We start from the raw sequence: 18,649 nt of genomic DNA, 5'->3' as shown, positions 1-18,649 counted from the left end.
CAGTTTTGTGCGGCCGCTCCTCATTTAATAGCGGCTGCACAAGCCTGAAAAGTCCCACAATGGAAAGTGCGGCTCTGGCCGCACGCTCCATTATCAGCTATGGTGATTCAGCACAAAGGAAGATCAGCTGACCAGTACTGCAATACCAGCCGGGGTGATCTTTACAAACACCGGCCATTCTGTGACCCGGCCGATTCAAAAAACGGACGGTGTTCTGTAATTAATTAAGACCATCCAAATAATGAACATTCTCACGTTTGCCACCTGCTTTTGTAAAATGTTTTTTTTCCCCTCTGTTCACACATTGTGTTATCTTTACTCAAAATTACAGTTGTATTTAGCATTTATTTTACTGTCTGTGGACCTATATATACAGATACTTCAGCGGACGATAGACTATCATTACCAAATGATAATGCTTAAAAAATCACTACCATCCAACTTAGTAAACACGGAGATCCCTTACAATATACACATCCATAAAAAACTGGATCAACACCTGCAAATAAAAAATGAATATCTTTATTAATAATACTTAACATACAATAAAAAACCAAGAGGCAATTCAAAACATGAAATGTTCCAGACTATGTGGAAAGGGTTAAATTATATGGAACTGAAAGCAATAGATATACCTAAAGTGCAAATTGCAGTGCAAGTAATAGAAACATATATACAAGATCCCACCAATACTAGGCAATTTTCACTCTAAACAATAAAGGCAATTATGTGTTATATCTCGTCAATATCACCTGTTTACAGCGCCGCCAGTGAGCCCATCTAGTACATAGTTGCTATCCTGCGCTCATCCATGAATATAGTCCCAATTAGGGATGGTCCGAACCTGGTTCGGGTCGGGAACCCGAACCCTCGGAAATGATTCCCGCTGTCTGCCCTCTCAGTGGAGAGGGTGGATACAGCAGGAGGACCACCTGGAAAACTGGGATACAGCCATAACCGTAGGCTGTATCCCAGTTTTCCAGGCGGTCCTCCCGCTGTATCCACCCGCTGCACGGAGCGTGCAGACAGCGGGAATCTGATGCCGAGCGTTCGAGTTCATACGAACCCGAACCTCGGCAGATTCGGACCATCCCTAGTCACAATTATTGCACGAACCCTGTATGTCAACCTTACATCTTACCCATTATCTCACAAGACCCGGTCAGTTCCCCAACGTACGTTTCACGATCGTAAAGCAATCTTTTTTTTCCTCAAGGGAACACAATTGGCATGATTGGCTACTATGTGGTACACTATCTGACTTTGGCTACTATATGGGGCACTATTGAGAGGGTTGTCTACTATGTGGGACATTGCGAGGGGGCTGGCTACTATGTAAGGCACTATTGAGAGGCCTGGCTACTATATGGAACATTACTGGAGGGCTTAATTGTCTCTCTTAAGCTTTCTTTCACCTTGTCTTCTACCTTCCTATACTTCACATTTAATAGCAATTTATCTTATCATTGTCCACAGTGCCGTGAAATACACGCCACTCAGACAGTGTCAGGAACGCTGCACTTCAATAAATATCAAGTTTGGCCCACAATTTTGTCCAATTTTTCAATTTTGACCCATTGTATTCGAGTTCGACACCCTTGGTATAAATGCCCCTGCTGCTCTTTGCTGACCTTTTTTTTCCCTTTATCAAGCCTACCATTACCAAAAATACCAAAGTTAGACTGTTTCTCTTCAGTGTTATGTCAAGTGTCGATAAAGAATACTATACCAAAATATTCGAGTCGATCCGAACCCGAACTTTTGGCATTTGATTAGCGGTGGCTGCTGAACTTGGATAAAGCCCTAAGGCTATGTGGAAATCATGGATATAGTCATTGGCTGCATCCATGTTTTCCAGACAACCTTAGAACTTTATCCAACTTCAGCAGCCCCCGCTAATCAAATGCCGAACGTTTGGGTTTGGATCGACTCGAACCCGAACCCGATTCGCTCATCTCTAGTTATTATGTATTTCCTGCTCCAGGTCACTACTTGAAATTATATATTCTATGAATATATAAGCCATATGCATGAGTAAAGCAAGGACATTAAAAATACATGTCTGGGGTAAAGTTACCTTTAATAGAACAAAATGACTGCACCCCTACAGAAATATCCAATGCACTCCCATGTCACTGCCCTACTTTCCCAGTTATTATTTATATCAGGTACTAAACTCCATAAGCATTATCAAGTCGAGAAATTGCATTTCGTATGCAGAGTAGGAAGCATCATACAGTACAGTTCATCAAAACTGAGAAACTGTTGTGCTTGCAAGATATTAAAAAAAACTTTATAAAAATGAATTTCGCTGCACATTATTGCCCATTGGCAATCACAGCACAGTAGCACGCTACAGCTTGATAAGTATATTCAGTACTTTGCATACTTTCCAGGATTGTAAATTTTTTTATGTAAGCTGTATATGGGTTAAAGTAATAATAAATGATTTACTCACTGTCTAAAATTTCACAGCTCCTTCATAGATTTCCTTGTCCCTCGCTGGTCTATGTTTACACAATGACATATATTGAGGTTGCTCCACAAACATGGTCCTGGTATGGGTAGCGGCTGGTCCAGAGAACTAGACAGTGGGGGTGTGAATCACAAGAGAAACCTTTTGTATGTACATAGACAGCAGGCCAGGTCGTCCCAGGGAGAATCAGGCATGAGGCAGAAGCACAGTCAAAGAGGCACAGGATCAGGGCAGGCTGCTCAAATGCAGGCCAGACAGTCCGAGTTGGCAGCAAAAGAGGCAAACAGTAATGAAGGGTTCTGTCGAGGCAAGCGTAGCCCGATAAAGCATGGGTTGGGAATAGGGATGAGTGAAGTTACAGTTCTAGTGAAGCGAAGCGAAGCCGCCGACGTATCAGTCCGCTACCTTTGAACCCTGTGGCTCTCCGTTTTGGATGCCTGGAAACAGTGTCGGACTGGGGTACCTTGGGCCAGTGGCGTAGCAACCATGAAGGCAGGGAAGGTGACTGCTATAAGGCCCCTGCAGGAAGGGGGCCCGAGGAAGCCTGCTCTGCCTTCATGGTAGGTACTGTATGCCACTGACAGCCGACCACTGTACCCCGCTCCCCCAAGGGTCCAGAGAGAAACAGGGACCCACCACTGCACTGTTCAGGCCCCTCACTGTAGTGCTGGGTGAGCGGGCTGAACATCAAAAGGAGAGGGACAGGTCCTGCACGGCACAGGAGAGGGATGAAGGACCTTATGGTCACATGACCCAAAGGTCCTGAATAATTCTATGTGAAGATCAGCCCGGACTATAGGAGGAGGAGGGGGGAAGCCTGGGAGCTGTAAGTGCTGTGTATGTGTGCCAGTGTGTGTACATATGTTTCAGTGTATATATGTATATGTCAGTATGTGTATGTATCTGTTGCTATATGTGTGTGTGTGTGTGTGTGTGTATGTCAGTAGTGTCTGTAACACTGGTGTATGTGTGTTTGTGTATGTCAGTAGTGTCTGTAACACTGGTGTATATGCATGTGTTTGTGCATGTCAGTAGTGTCTCAAGTGATTGACAGGTTTGCTCCCAAAGATGTTCTGCAGCAGCTTCTATTAATGCTGGGCTCTAATAAAAGAACCCACCATTATTATATCTGCTGCATTTTCTTTTATTTATGGTTGAGTATTTCTTATTACACTGAGATGATTTCCCTGTGTACAGTTTACTCATAGTGTATACATCAGCACTAGTGTAATCACATTACAGCGTACATATGTGTGTATGTCAGTGGCGTATCTGTATATATGTATGTATATGTGCATCATTGTCTGTGTTTGGCAGTATGTGTGTGTGTGTGTGTGGGGGGGGGGGGGGGAAGGTAGGGGAGCGTATAGGATTCATGGGGCCCGTACAGTTTTTTGCTATGGGGCCCCATGAATCCTAGCTACGCCCCTGCCTTGGGCCCACCGGGAAATTTCATTCTAGGAACCCACCCTACATACACCAGTTATAACCAGCACCAAATCTTTCAAATTACTATAGCACAAAGCTATGTATGTGACTAGTGATGCTAGCTCACTACTAATAACTTGCCAACAGGTTTACATATAAGAGGGGGAGTTACAAATGAGTGCACATAACTCACAGGCTTTGCAGCAGTGCTGGGGGATTATATGTCATTCTGGAGTTGTTAAACAGGGAGGCACCTTTTGCTGAGGGGCCCACTAAGGGGTAGGGCCCACTGGGAGATTCCCCTTATACCCTTTGGGCCAGTCCGAGTCTGCCTGGAAAAGCTGGATGCAGTACTGGGATAAGTTTTCCTGGATTGTATCCAGCTTTTCCACTGCAGCACTGGAAATTAGCTTATCCCTTGTCAGGACACCAAACCAACAAGAAACAAGAACACAACAAGAAACCAACACTGCTCAGGCAGGAAAATAACGAACAGCACACTGGCCTGTACTTCTAATAAGATAGGCACGTACCCTAGAGGACAGTGGAGGAGCTGCAGCGTTGCAATAATCATGGAGCCCAGGCCGAGAGGAGAGAGGAAGCCACCATGGAACAAATAGGGAGTGTGGTGAAGGAGCAGACAGGACAAGGCCACACCGGTGAGCTGAAGCACAAGAGCAGGTAGGGCCACAAGTGGTTAGTGGACGGACGCTGCCATGTGTTTCAAGGTTTTTTATCTTGGCTATCTCTGCCCACCTATACAATGATGAACTACCTGGTCCTTCTATGAAAAGTACAATTAAATAATTTATTTTCTGGTTTTAGTAGAGAGAGATCCCAGTGTAGAAATGTATGAACTCGACCCCACTGGTATTCTGTCTTACAGTGGTGCCTTGGATTACGAGCATAATTCGTTCCGGGACCATGGTTGTAAGCCAAATCTATTCTTAAACCAAAGCATATTTTCTCAAAGAAATCACTGAAATGCAGACACTTGGTTCCACACCCTAAAAATAATAATAATTTATTATTTTCTTAATCACACGTAGAACAGATGAAACAAACAATGAGAAACAGCTGATTATATCATATAATAATTTACTGTACAGTATAGTATCAGCATGTGGAGTATAATGTATAGTTAGTGCATAAACCTCAAAAAACAGTTTGTAGATACAGGATGGAACTGTAGATCTCCATAATTCAGTAGCTTAGTACAACAGGCTAGAATAGAGAAGCAGGGCTGCTGTGAGAGGTCTGTGTGGTCACATGACAGCAATGGGGAAGGGGCATGTGTTCAGTATGGACAAATCAGGAAGTGAGAATCACAGAGCTGTGCAGGAGGACAGTGACAGAAACCTTTATATAGAGCAGTGTGAATGGCTGAGAGTAAGTGCAGGCACATTATAGCAGCAGTGTGTAGAGCTGAGTGTAATTGCAAGCACATTATAGCAGTAATGGAGAGGATGGGAAACACAAGGGCTGACAGACTGCAGTGAGCATGAAGGAATGAGCAGGGCAGATGTGGGCACACAGATGCAGCACCCTCTGTCCGGGTAGAGAGGGGTTACAGCTATGGAGAGATTACCTCCACAGTCCCGTCCCCTGATGCAAGCCCCAGCCTGAAGTGGATCTGCCATGATTTGGAAAGTGAGGGAGACTTCCTGGGTCAGAGTACAGGGCTGTAGACCCCACTATGCAGTCCATGTGCCTCTCTCCCTCCCACCCAGTACAGGGAGCTCTTAAACCAAAGCAATGCTCTTAAACCAAGTTACAATTTTTAAAAACTGTGAGCTCTTCTTGCAAAACGCTCTTAAACCAAGTTACTCTTAAACCAATGTAACACTGTACTTTCTTTATTGATTGGCAAGTAATCTAGGCCCCCACAAAAGTGTCAGAGGACAGTAAGAACACAGCCTTCAGATACAGGTGCTGCCACTTCTGTAGGTTAAAGAAAAAAAAAGTGCCTAGGAACGTATTTCACATATTTTTGGCAGGAGTTGCTTTGAGGTAATTCAAAAGGGTAACTATATCCATTGATCATCACATCTAGAGACATAGATGAAACAAGAGCTTGAAAAGGAACATTTCGTTTGACACATCCAAGGAAGTGATTGAAGAGACTGACATAATTTCTTATCCTAAAGTGTTACATGAAGTGCTTTAGCACAGGTTCATTTACACACACCTATGAACACTGAAGGGAATTTCCCATTGGGATCATTTTACAACTAGAAAAGACTCACATAGTGATCATGATGCAATGAGTTTAGTTAACCGAATTCTAACTTTATTTAAATATAAAATTAAAGAGTTAAAGGGAATGTGCCACCTACATTTTCTTTTACTGATTAGAGTCAGGAACTAAAAGTTGTTCTTTTATTCTAATCTGTTTCTATTTTCTGACCATAAGTTTTTATTTTTATTTTACTTTTTGGACATTGTTATGGGAGCAGCCATCTTACCTGAACTGTTTTTAACAGCATTTAGTGACATGCTTTACAGCAAGCCTCATAGACATAGATGACAATAGTCAGATTGTGACAAATTACTGAGCGTACTCTGTGACTTTTGTAGAGGTCATTCCAAAAGAAGCTGCTAGTGTCCTGTATTGATGCTATGAATCTACTATGTTACTACATGTTGCTGCAATGCTGTACAGATGACTTTACAGCAGCCTTGTTTTATCACAACAGGAAGTCTTAGCTTAGTTTTAGTGGTGAGAATGAAAACTGCTCGATTTCAGGATTATTTTACAATACAGATGGTAAAAGTGGAAAATTAGAAAAAAAAAGTCCCCATAAATTCTTTAAAAACATGTTTAACATAAAAACATTGTTTAAAGGGGAACTGTCAGCAGGTTAGATTAATCTAAACTGCTAATAGCTCCCTAGTGTGCACAGGGCACTTAGGCTGAAGGTATGTCTCTTACCTTCATCCTCGGTACCATTCCTGTGCATTTTGATGTGAAATGCTCCTTTAGGAGCACGGGGGGGGGGGGGGGTTACTGACCCTGCACGACGATTCGGCCTGCTCCATTAATAATCATTAGAAAGGGCAAGCCGGCTGGGGGGTGGATTGGCGCACGGTTGCCCCATCCCTAGTGCTCCTGACGGACCTACCGGACAGAGCATTTCACAACAAACTGCACAGGAACGGCACTGAGTATAAAGGTAAGAGACATACCTTCATCTTCAGTGCCCCATGCATAATAGGGAGCTATCAGCAGGTTGGATTTATCTATAGGATTCAGGTCTGGAGAAAGTGCATGCCACTCCACGTGAGGTCCTCCAGTCTCCAGCAGCTGTTCCCTAATGCTGCGAGCTCGATGAGCTGGAGCATTGTCATTCATGAAGATGATATTAGGCCTGTGTTGTTCATGCAAAGGTGCAATGACTGGATTCAACTAGTATGGGCTTGTTCCTGTACCATTCACAAAATGCAAGGCAGTTCTGTATTGACCAGACACCTTCCCACACTGTAACACCACCACTAAAGGCAACAGTGGCTGATGCATAGCACTCTTCTTCTATGCTGGATGAGGGACCAGTAACCTCAGTGAAGAAAATTCATGTTGGAGATGTCAAGGAGAGTACTATGCATCAGTCACTGTTGCCTTTGGTGATGGTGATGTTACAGTGTGGGCAGGTGTGTCTAGCTGATGTCGCTATAGGATCAGCTCTGTAAGAGTCACAGTGTAGAGGCTCGTAACTCTGTACCCAAGAATAGAGATGAGCGAACCGGGTTCGGGTTGGATAAAGCCCTAAGGTTGTCTGGAAAACATGGATACAGCCAGTGACTATATCCATGTTTTCCACATATCCTTAGGGCTTTATCCAACTTCAGCAGCCACCGCTGCCGAAAGTTCGGGTTCGGATGGACTCGAGCATGCTCGAGGTTCACTCATCTCTACCCAAGAACCTTATTAACCTGAGGGCCACCCTTCAAGTAGAGTTGGATGCCATGTCTCAGCAGACTATAAGTCCATTTGAGAACAGCATGAGATGTCATTGTCAAGCTGTAATTGATGCTCAAGGACACATGACAAGTTATTGAGACATTGACATTTTTTGTTGGGGTATACCCACCACTTTTATTGGCTTTTGTGTCAATAAATTGTTTGAGATGAGGAAATCACCTGTATTCTTCTACGTGAATACCCTACTTTCATTATATAATATTACAATCATCAACTTTTTACCTTTTTCCATAAATTTCACCTGCAAGCCAAATATCCCTAATATATATATATATATATATATATATATATATATATATATATATATATTTTTTTTTTTAGATCTATAAATATATATTGAAATTAGATGCACATCTGCGACCATCGCTATTCTTTTCTGTGACAGAAGTTTCTTTTGTTCCCATCTAGACATAGTGCCATTGGTGCAATTGTACTGTCTGGTACTCCTCTGTATATAGACATTTATTAAACATTACTCTGGCTTATATTGAGTTTTTTTTCCCTTTTGTTGCTTAATTGTGTAATTGTATTTGTGATTGTAATAAAACCAAATAATATGGGTAATGAGGAAATCAATGCAAACACACTTTGTAAACTAAAGAAATGGCAGGAAATGTACTGTACATACAGGTAGTCATTGGCAATACATTATTGATGACTTTCCATTTGAAAATTGTTCAACGTCTATCCTGTGGTGGTAGTTTATGGAAATTCCTGTTATAGAAATAAAACTAAGATTAAACAACAAAGAATTGATCAGTTATAAACTAAGAAAGATAACTTTCAAATGTCACAACTTAGAGGATCATCATTTAAGTGTTGCACGAAGGAACTGCACTTTATATAAATATTTACTATTGGCCTTAAAGGGAAACTCCAGTTAAGAAAAGTTTTTACTCTGTTTAATCCCCACCCATAATCTATGCTTGTTTGTAATATGTTTCTATTACATTAATTGGACTGTTTGTCTGCAGCGCATCCTGACTTACACCCTGAAGATGCTGAAAATCCTCACTTTCTGGTCCACTCTGTCTCCACAGCTCTGTCCTCCCCCTCCCTTCTCAGACAGAGGTCACGTGATATCTAGCTCTTCTTTTGCCAGGCAAGCTGTAACACCTTAACTAACCCCCCTTCCCCCCCCACCACCACCACCATTGACAGCACACAGTGATGACCTGGCTAAGCACGGGAAACAACAGCTTCTACTGAGTAGTATAGGGGAAAGGAGACACTGCGGTTTTATCGCTCCCACTCTCTTTCTCTAATCTATGTATGTAGATGAATAGATAGATTTTGCATCTGGGGCTTGGAGTAGTAAAGGTGTCAAGCAATCGGTGGGGGATCAGTCAGTGTACCCTTATGTTTTTTGTGCATTTAAATTTTTTCTATAGGATCACTAGAGTTCCCCTTTAAGTTGTGTGATAACAATCACCTTAAAATGTATTTCTCTTTGCTCTTTGGGGGATATGTTCACACATAGTGAAATAAAAGCAAAAAGAGGCGACCCCTACATCCCAGCCTTGCCACTCTCACCCCCCCTCCCCCCAAGCCCCCCACCTGCCAAGCAGGGATACACCACGCCTTTTCCATGGGGAGCATTTTGGATAAATTAACCTCCAAGCCCACTAAAATCCATTACTTATAGATATAGAATAAAGTTCAATACAAGTATACTAAAAACTCAGATTACCAATGTTTAATATCCTTTGGCTTCATTGAACTGTTACTTCTGTCCGTGGAGTTTAATCCTCTGCCCTTTCGCTTTAAGTTTTTAGCTGCCAAAGTTCCAAGGACATGACAGATGGATATAAAAGTCAGACGTGCAATTACAGGGACAAGGTGACTGCTGATCCATGTATGATAAAGCCATCTGATCTGCCATAAATCCATCACAAAATACAGCTCAGGATATCATTGCTTTCCAAAATTTATACTGAATCCTGCAGAAAACTCTATACGTAGTTTGCTACATGATTTAGGATATATTAAGGTAAGTTGCTTCCAGATAGGGTAGACTGCAACCATACCTCTGGTTATTGCCCATAGGCAGCAGTGCAGAGACATGTAAAATAATCAGTTGTGGCAATTTATATGTGATGCACTGGAAAGTAAGTATTGCATTGCCATAGCATTGTGATATCCTGTTCTTTGGTCAGCTACGCATTCAATGAAATCAAAACCAGAGCCCTAGTGTATTACCTAAGTTTCACCAGTGTCCTGACCTGCCTTCTGTTATTTTAATATACCGTACATCAGGGTTTAGGAACATAATCACTTTGTCAGGTATTGTATAAGTTGGAATATTTATAAGGAGGATTAAATGATGCAGCAGCAGAGGCAATATAAGCAATCCATGTATTAGGAATTAGCACTAATATTGTTTTCAGATATACAAAAGGCCCCCATACACCTTCAGTATCTGAAGACCAAACGAATGTCCGGCCATCAGTTATATTTCCTGCCCGTCCTCCCCATATACAGGAACATTTAGCACAACCAAGCATTCCTGTCTTCTCTGTGGAGAGGAGGAAGGGTAAAGCCCCTATTACACGGGGCGAAGGGGGGGAGCAAACAAGCGCTGTCAGTGTTTGCTTGCTCCCCATTACCGCTCGCTGCCGGCGCTATTACATGCGTCGGCAGCAATCGGGTAAGAGCCGGGGGTGGGGAGCTGTGGGGGGACTACCCAGGTGATCGCTAGATCATCCAGGCAGCCCATAGGAGATATCAGCGGTCTACTGCCGCCACTACTATTCCACAGAGCGACAGCCGCAGATCGCTGTTATCCTAGTCGTTTGTCTTTCAACATGTTGAAAGACAACGACAGACAATGATCAGCTGACATTGTTAATGTCGGCTGATCGTTGTCTTCTAATACACCAGACGATTATCGGCTGTAACGGTCGATAATCAGTTCATGTAATAGGGCATTAAGACACAGTCAGGGAGCTCTTGCTGTGGCTTATCTCTCTCTGAACAAAGGGGTTACTGCCGACCCCTATAACCACCTACATCATTTATTGGTGGTTCCTCTAGACAGCCCTGTAAACCTTATACTGGTGACTGCATTTGCAGAAAGTGGCAGCTTCGACCGGCATAAGTCTAAGGTATATGGGCAACTTTAGCCCCTTAGGGTATGTTCCCACATTCAGTTTCTTAATTCATCTTTTGAAGCCAAATTCAAGAATGGATAAAAAAATGGAGAATCTATTCCAGGCAAAGCTAGAATATATGTCAGCTACAATTTATTGCTGTTGTCACGTGCAAAAGGCCACGTCCCATTTATGAGCAAAAGTTGACTTAAAGTTGCAAAAAGTTGTAAATTCATGCATAGAGGTGATCCAGAGCTGCAGAATGCATGCCTCCTTCCCCCACCCCTCCCTTCCTTGCACAAATGATATAGAAAGCTCTGTGCTGGAAGCAAATCCGGAAGAGGTTGCAGAGTGAGATATTGTGTATGATGCAGCTCAGCACAGCCTTTATGACCCTTGAGCAAGCCCAATATGAAAAGTCATTAATTCCATTCCCTACAAAGAACCCAATAATTTAAAATTGATGTCTTATTCTCAGGGTAGGTCACTAATAGAGATGAGCAACCATACTGGTTTGAGTATAGTGTTCCCTCGAGTATTGGGCTACTCGAAAGTACTTGATACTCGAGTGAGTACTGCCTGATTCTCAGTAAAAAAAAAAAAGTTGTTGAGAGGTTGCTGACAAGCCTTTCAACAAGCTTTAGGGTGTCCCCATCCTCAAGTATTTAAGCAGGATCTCCCCACTTGCAGAGCATAAAGTTCCTGGTTAACCTCAAAGTGACAGTCTGGTCCCCAGGGCGTTAAAGTAATCTCCTGGGGGCCAGACTGTGCTCTGTTGGGGGAGAGGGGTACAATTAAACTTATGATCGGGGATTGTGTCTATTGCCTAATAGCCACCAACTTCTTAAAACAGCATATTTCATTTCAAGTTTTGCTTTTGTAAAACAAAAATAGTAAATTTAGAACGAAAATATGCTGTATTAAGTTAATATACTGTAAAGAAGCTGGCGGCAATAATGCAATAGATGCAACAGGGGTGGCATCTATTGCATTAAAGCCGCCAGCTTCTTAACAGTATATTAACATAAAAAAGCATATTTTTGTTTTAGTTTTGCTTTTGTAAATGAAAAAAAAAGCTAAATTAGAATGAAAATAAACTATGTTAAGTAAATATGTTTAGTAAAGAAGCTGGCAGCTATAATGCAATAGACAAGGGGATAGCGCTTATTGCATTATAGCCACCAGCTTCTTTACAGTATATTAACTGAATACAGCATATTTTCTAATTTTGCTATTTTTCGTTTACAAAATCAAAATTTTAATGAAAATATGCTGCTTTAGGTTAATATACTGTTAAGAAGCTGGTGGCTATCATGCAATAGATGCAATCCCCGATCCTTACGATCATAAGCATAATCCCTCCCACCCTCCTCCAACAGAGCACAGTCTGGCCCCCAGGGGATTAAATTAACCCTCTTAGGTCCAGACTGTCATTTTTAGATTAATCAGGTACCCTCCACTCTGCCGAACACCGGGTACCTGGTTAAATACTCAGATTTCCCATTGATTTCATTGGAGCTCATTACTCTAATGGAGTATTTCAGTGCTCACTCATCTCTAGTTGCTAATATTATTGGGTCTTACTCACCATTTGTCTGTTTGGAGGAAATAAGGGTGCTTAGCTAAAAGCTGCAGCCTGGCAGCTTTGTTCCATTCAAACAGCTGAGCAGCAGGGGAGCCAAGAGTCAGTCACTGACCAATCTAATATTGATGGCCTTTTCTAAGGATAGGTCATCAATTTCAAAAACCCTTTAACATTAGAAATAGAGCAATATTACACCTCCTAATGCAGCACAATGGTGTATAATATTGATTAATAAATGTCTGATCTTTTAAAGAGTTGCTGCGCAGCTAGGAATGAATTGTCTTCATGGGACAGCAAGTCTTTAGTTTAATATTCCTCCAGTCAATAGCAGTTTATGGATGAACTATTATTTTACTATTGCACATCCATAGCAGTTTGCTGATATTTCCTGATAGCTCTTGCATTGTTATAAAAAGTTTCCTTGTACTGCAATGCTGTCACACTATTATTTCAAACAGATGGGTAATATATTGAATATGAACTTGCTGTACTTGCCAGCTACAAAGTTTTTATATGGTGAAATTGTTATGGGCATTTTCAGCCCTGGATTGTTTAATATTTTTATGATGACTATATATCAAGTTAATAATATATTCCACAGTGTTGGGTGGAGAATATAGGTATGAACACTGACCCCATAACCTCTAAAATTACTGGTTTCATAGTTTTCTACTCTGAGTGAGTGTCCATTCAGAGACAAATAGAAATTCCAGAGCTATTCATAAGCAACTGTGAATGGCATATCTCTCCTGCCACCATCTCTACTGTTGCTGCAGGCCATCAGTGTCTGGTTCCCTAGTTCATGTGAAGACGTCTGGATTCGAGACCCTAAGGCTATGCTCCCACTAAATAAAAAAAGCATTTCAAAATCTCAAAAAATTCCAATAAAGGATTTTTTCATATTGAATTCTATTAAAACATTCCATACTTATTGAAACATGCCTTAATTTTCACAAAGTAGAATTTTATGGATAGAGATGAGTGAAGAAGCCAGAAATTCGTTTCGCGAGCTTCGCAAATTTTAGGTAAAAAAAAAACAGTTTGCAGAAATTTCCACAGCAATTGCACAGAAGCATATCAATACCAAGTGGACTGGCATTTACTGCTGATTTGCCATTGTTGGTTTGTGGAGGAATATACTAATAATAGTAATACTTTAAAGTTAGAAAAGTATGTATTTCCCAATCAGGACATGTGAGTAAAGGTGAATTTATAAACTCACTCATCATAAGAAACTCTAGTTTAGATTTTTTTTTTTAGGACCCCAATATTCTATATGTCCGAGTGAATTCTTCTTTAGGCTATGTTCACACTATGTAAGTTTCTGGACGTAGCAACGTACGCAACTTACGTAAATCACTGGCCGGAGTTTAACACGTATATGTCCGGCCGTGAAAATATGCGGCCGGACATATACGTAGTGTGAACATAGCCTTAAACTGCCTTGTGCAGTTTAAAGACATGAGCACAAGGGAAAAGAAAGAAATAGCCTTTGCAGTGATGAGCCCAGGGCTGTCCTAGGTTGATTTCAATGAGAGCTCAAAGGGAATGTATCACCAAAACTTTTTTTCACTGATGACTGGTGGATACTAAATTTTGTTTTAATCTGTTTCTATTTTCTGATTGAAAATCTTTTATTAATTTTTGTACATTATTATGAGGGCTGTTTTCTTTGCCTGAACTGTTTTTAACAGCATTTAGAGATATGCTTTACAGCAAGCCCCATGAGCACAGGCAACAATGGACAGGAGCTGTCTTATTGACCAGAAAGGGAAAGGTGTCTGGGCATGCTCTGTGACCTTTGAAGAGATCATTCCACACAGAAGGGCGGGGTGAGATTTGAAGATCCTCTTTTGTCCTCTGTATCTACTGGTGTAACCTTTTACCTTTTTAGATCACAGATGCACAGATCACTTTCCAGTACCTTTCAAACAGGAGATGTCTAACTTGATGGCGGACTGAATTTGCAAATCAAATAAATTAGCTGTGCGCTTTGTAGTATGAGGATGTGCAGATAAGGATCCCTCGGACTGATTGTTTTTAAGAAGTCACCCTGTTAAATAAAGTTGACAAGTGACTGTATTGTCTCTATTTTGATGTTCTTTTTCTCAATTTTTTTTTTTTCAAGTATGTAAGATCTATGACCAAGAGCCTGTTTTCCAGTGGTTTAGGGACTGTGAAGATGGAGAAATGTCTTAAACTTGTTGGTCTTATGAAACTTCTTCCAATGGTTCTTTTTTTCCTATATACTCCTGGAAGAGACAAATAATGATGGGTTTTCTTCCCCTATTTACGAGAAATTGATCCTAAGGAATTTCTTTTAGCTCCAGGGCCTCACTGTTTAAAATTGTAGAACAAACCCAGGTGTGTGAAAACCTTTGCTTCTTTCTGGTCGATTCTGGTCTTTCTGGTCGATAACATCATCAATCCCCCCATCCTCTCTGAAGGTTATGGCACTGTGGTGTCATAATTAAGAATTTATTTTCTTGAATAAAAAATGTTATTCCTGCCTGGGTCTGCATTGTTTATGTCAGTTTGACATTCAGAAATGTTCTTAAAATATTGTAGACCGCTTAGGCCACTTTCACACAGCAGTAATTTGGGCAAGATCTTTACACCACAACTAGTAGAATCTACATGGCGGAAAACCGTATAGGAAAAAATTGTACTAACCCCCTTCCAGCTTAGAAATAGTAATGAAAAATACTAGCCAAATTACTGCCATGTTAAAGACTTAGGGCCCTATTCCACGGACGATTATCGTTCAGATTATCGTTAAAATCTAAACGATAATCGTTCGTTTGAATAGCAGTTAATGACTAACGATCGACTGAGAAATCGTTAATCGTTTAATAAGACCTGGACCTATTTTTATCTTTGCTCGTTCGCAAATCGTTCGCATTAAATAAGAAGTCGTTCGGTCGTTCGCAGTAGTGACGAACGCAATAGCGACGACAAGACGGCCGCAAGAAACGACCATAAGTAACGATTATCTTTCCATGTAAATGTGTGAACGATTTCAGGTCTTTCGTAATAGTGGTTGTTTGGATCGTTTATCGTTAACGATTATGTGAACGATAATCGTCCCGTGGAATTGGGCCCTTAGACTGTCATTAAAAGGGCTTCTTTCATGATTTTGGGAAAGAGCTGAGGACTAAAGCTGGGATGAAGAATCAGAGAGGCAGCACTGATCTGCAGCTGTTTAAAGCTCATCTGTAGTTTTAGACATACATACATTCATTTAGGATGGCTTCATATGTACCAGATTCGCAGCGGATTTCACATTGCAACTTTGCAGCGAAATCTGCTGCGAATCCTTATACAGTGAACTTTAATGGGGTTACATATCTGCAGCGGAATTTTCATTCCGCTGAGAGTATGCAACGCCGGCCCCTTTAGTCACCCGCTGCATACATTACCTGCTCGCACTGCGGCTGCATCTGAAGCTCCCTGCTCCCATCAGGCAGTCCTGCTCAGCCAATCAGTGCACGGGACCCCATTGAAGTTAACAGTACAAGGATTTGCAGCAGATTTTGCTGCAAACTCGCGGCGTGACATCCACTGCAAATCCGGTACATGTAGAGCCACCCTAAAAATACAAATATATCATTTTTATTTTTATCAGCAACTTTTCTTTAACTTTACGCCACCCTTTTAAAGTGGGCGAGGCTTAGAATGAAGTGTAAGGTTAAGGGTCATGACCTCCACAATATGGCAGATTTACTACAATTTACACTAGAGAGCTAGCATAAGTTACCAACTTGTCAAACCTGTCGTTATAACATCTATAAAATCTAAATCAACAGGGGATGTGAGATAAAGCATGTCTGCAATTTATATTAATTATATTTTATTAGTTATCATGCTTTAAAACAAAGTTATACTTACATGCATCCAGGTCCAGCCTCCTGAAGGCAGCTTTTTCGTTTCGTGGTGGTTGAAAAAAAAATGAGAGCAAACACTGGAAGTCCCAGTCAGTACAGAGAGTCACAGCTCAATATGTCTGTCAATCAAAAGACTGCCTTCTCTTTGAGCGCTCAGATGACAGGGACATTTCTGCATTTAGTCTCCTTTTTACAACCAGCATAAGGGTATGTGAACATATCTGAAGAACAAAAAGCGAGACTGAACCTGGATACAAGTAGGTATAGCTTTGTTTCCACCCACTGTTGTCTCCATTTCAGGTGCAGTTTGCAATTAAGCTCCATTTACTTCAATGGAACCGAGTTTCAAAACCCCACCCAAACTGGAGACAACAGTAGGGGGAAAGTGGCCATGTTTTTGTAGCGCTGGATAACCCCTTTAAAGCATGATAAATAATAAAAAAAAATAATGAATGTAAATTGCAAACTTGCTTTATATCACATCTCCTGTTGATTTAGATTTTGAAAGTTATAACGACAGTGACACTTTAAGACCAGCGTGTTAAATGGTGGTCTTACTAAATGTCCACTCATTATATGCATATGTACACTGGTGAAAGTTAACTCAGGCCAGACAGTACAGATCGACACTGCAGTGTATTATATATGTGATCAGACAACTACATACTTAAGTCCCCTAGTGAAATAGTAAAACAAAAGGAACAGCAAGTAAAATACTAATAAAATAAAATAAACACATAATCGCCATGTCCCCCAATGCAAATAATTAATATACAAAAAAAAAAGTACACATATTTGGTATCACTGCATGCGTAACAACACTGGCAATAAAAGTATCACATGATTTAACCCACAGGGGGACCACATAAAATTTCACTGTTAGAAAAAAATGCTAATTTAGCCACTTTTTTTATGAAATTTGGACGGATATCAGCTAAAATGTAACACTTACCTAAAGAACAATATGTTATGAAAAATTAATTCAATCACAAAATTTTATTTATTTTGGGATATTTGGTTGTCCAGCACCTATAATACTACTACTATTGAAAGTCCTTGAAATAAATCAAACAAACACAACTATAAACACAACAACTGGTTTTATACGTAAACCTAGTATGAATATTTGTGCTACAATGCAATGATGGTAATTTCATGACCTTGGTTAATTGTTCATTTACCGTTATGGTTATTCTGTCCCCTTTTCCCTTTCCCTTGATGTTATAAGAAAAATGCAATTGTTGTAACTTACTCATTGTTACTTCCTTATCAACATGACTTTTCATACAATGTTATAATTAAAAAAAATTAAAATTACTTCAATAAAAATTATTGATTTAAAAAAAAAAGAAAAATTAATATTACAGTCGTTTGGATTAACCACATAAAGTGAGACAGGTCCGATTTGAAAAATGGGCTTCAGTCTTTAAGGCCAAAATTAGCCTGGTCTTGAAGGGGTTAACGGTCAATATAGACTAAAATGTGTATGGCTGCATCTATGAAAAGGTCATTTATCAGAGTATTTTTTTTTTTGTTAACCAGAAACCTACTTTTTTCCTAATGTCTTGTCTTTCTGTCCCTGATAAAGCTCCTGACTCCCTCTGTAGTTGGTTAGAATAGGCATTGTCAGTCAAAAGGTAAAGAGCACGATTCCTTCTATAAAATTATTAGATGAATGAAGAGTGAGCTGAGTGCTGAGTGTGCTTTGTCATAATACATTGTGAGCTTTATGCCATAACAGTCCAGAAATGTATTATAGTAATATTATAATGTAAACCCTAAGTACTTAATAACCAGACACGTTTTACACTCCAATGTATGGGAATTGTATATTCAGTAATCCCCTAATGCAGTGATTTTCAACCAGTGTGCCGTGGCACACTAGTGTGCCGCGACACATGGTCGGGTGTGCCGCGGGGAAAGTTCCCCAAACTATGGTGCCCCTGTGAAACAGGAGAAAACAATGGGGGAGAGAAACCTGGGGATGGGGGAGAGAAGCAGGGGGAGAGACATATGGGGATGGGGGAGAGAAACAGCGGAGAGAAGCAGGGGGGAGAGAAGTTTGGTGGAGAGAAGCAGGGGGGAGAGAAGTATGGTGGAGAGAAGCACAGGAGAGAAGTAGGGGGGAGAAGTATGGTGGAGAGAAGTACTGGAGAGAAGCAGGGGGGAGAAGTATGGTGGAGAGAAGAACAGGAGAGAAGCATGGGG

The sequence above is a fragment of the Dendropsophus ebraccatus genome, chromosome 3 (genome assembly GCF_027789765.1).
Source record: "Dendropsophus ebraccatus isolate aDenEbr1 chromosome 3, aDenEbr1.pat, whole genome shotgun sequence".
NCBI lineage: Eukaryota > Metazoa > Chordata > Amphibia > Anura > Hylidae > Dendropsophus > Dendropsophus ebraccatus.
The sequence above is the reverse complement of the archived record's forward strand: the minus strand, read 5'-3'. Positions refer to the sequence as shown.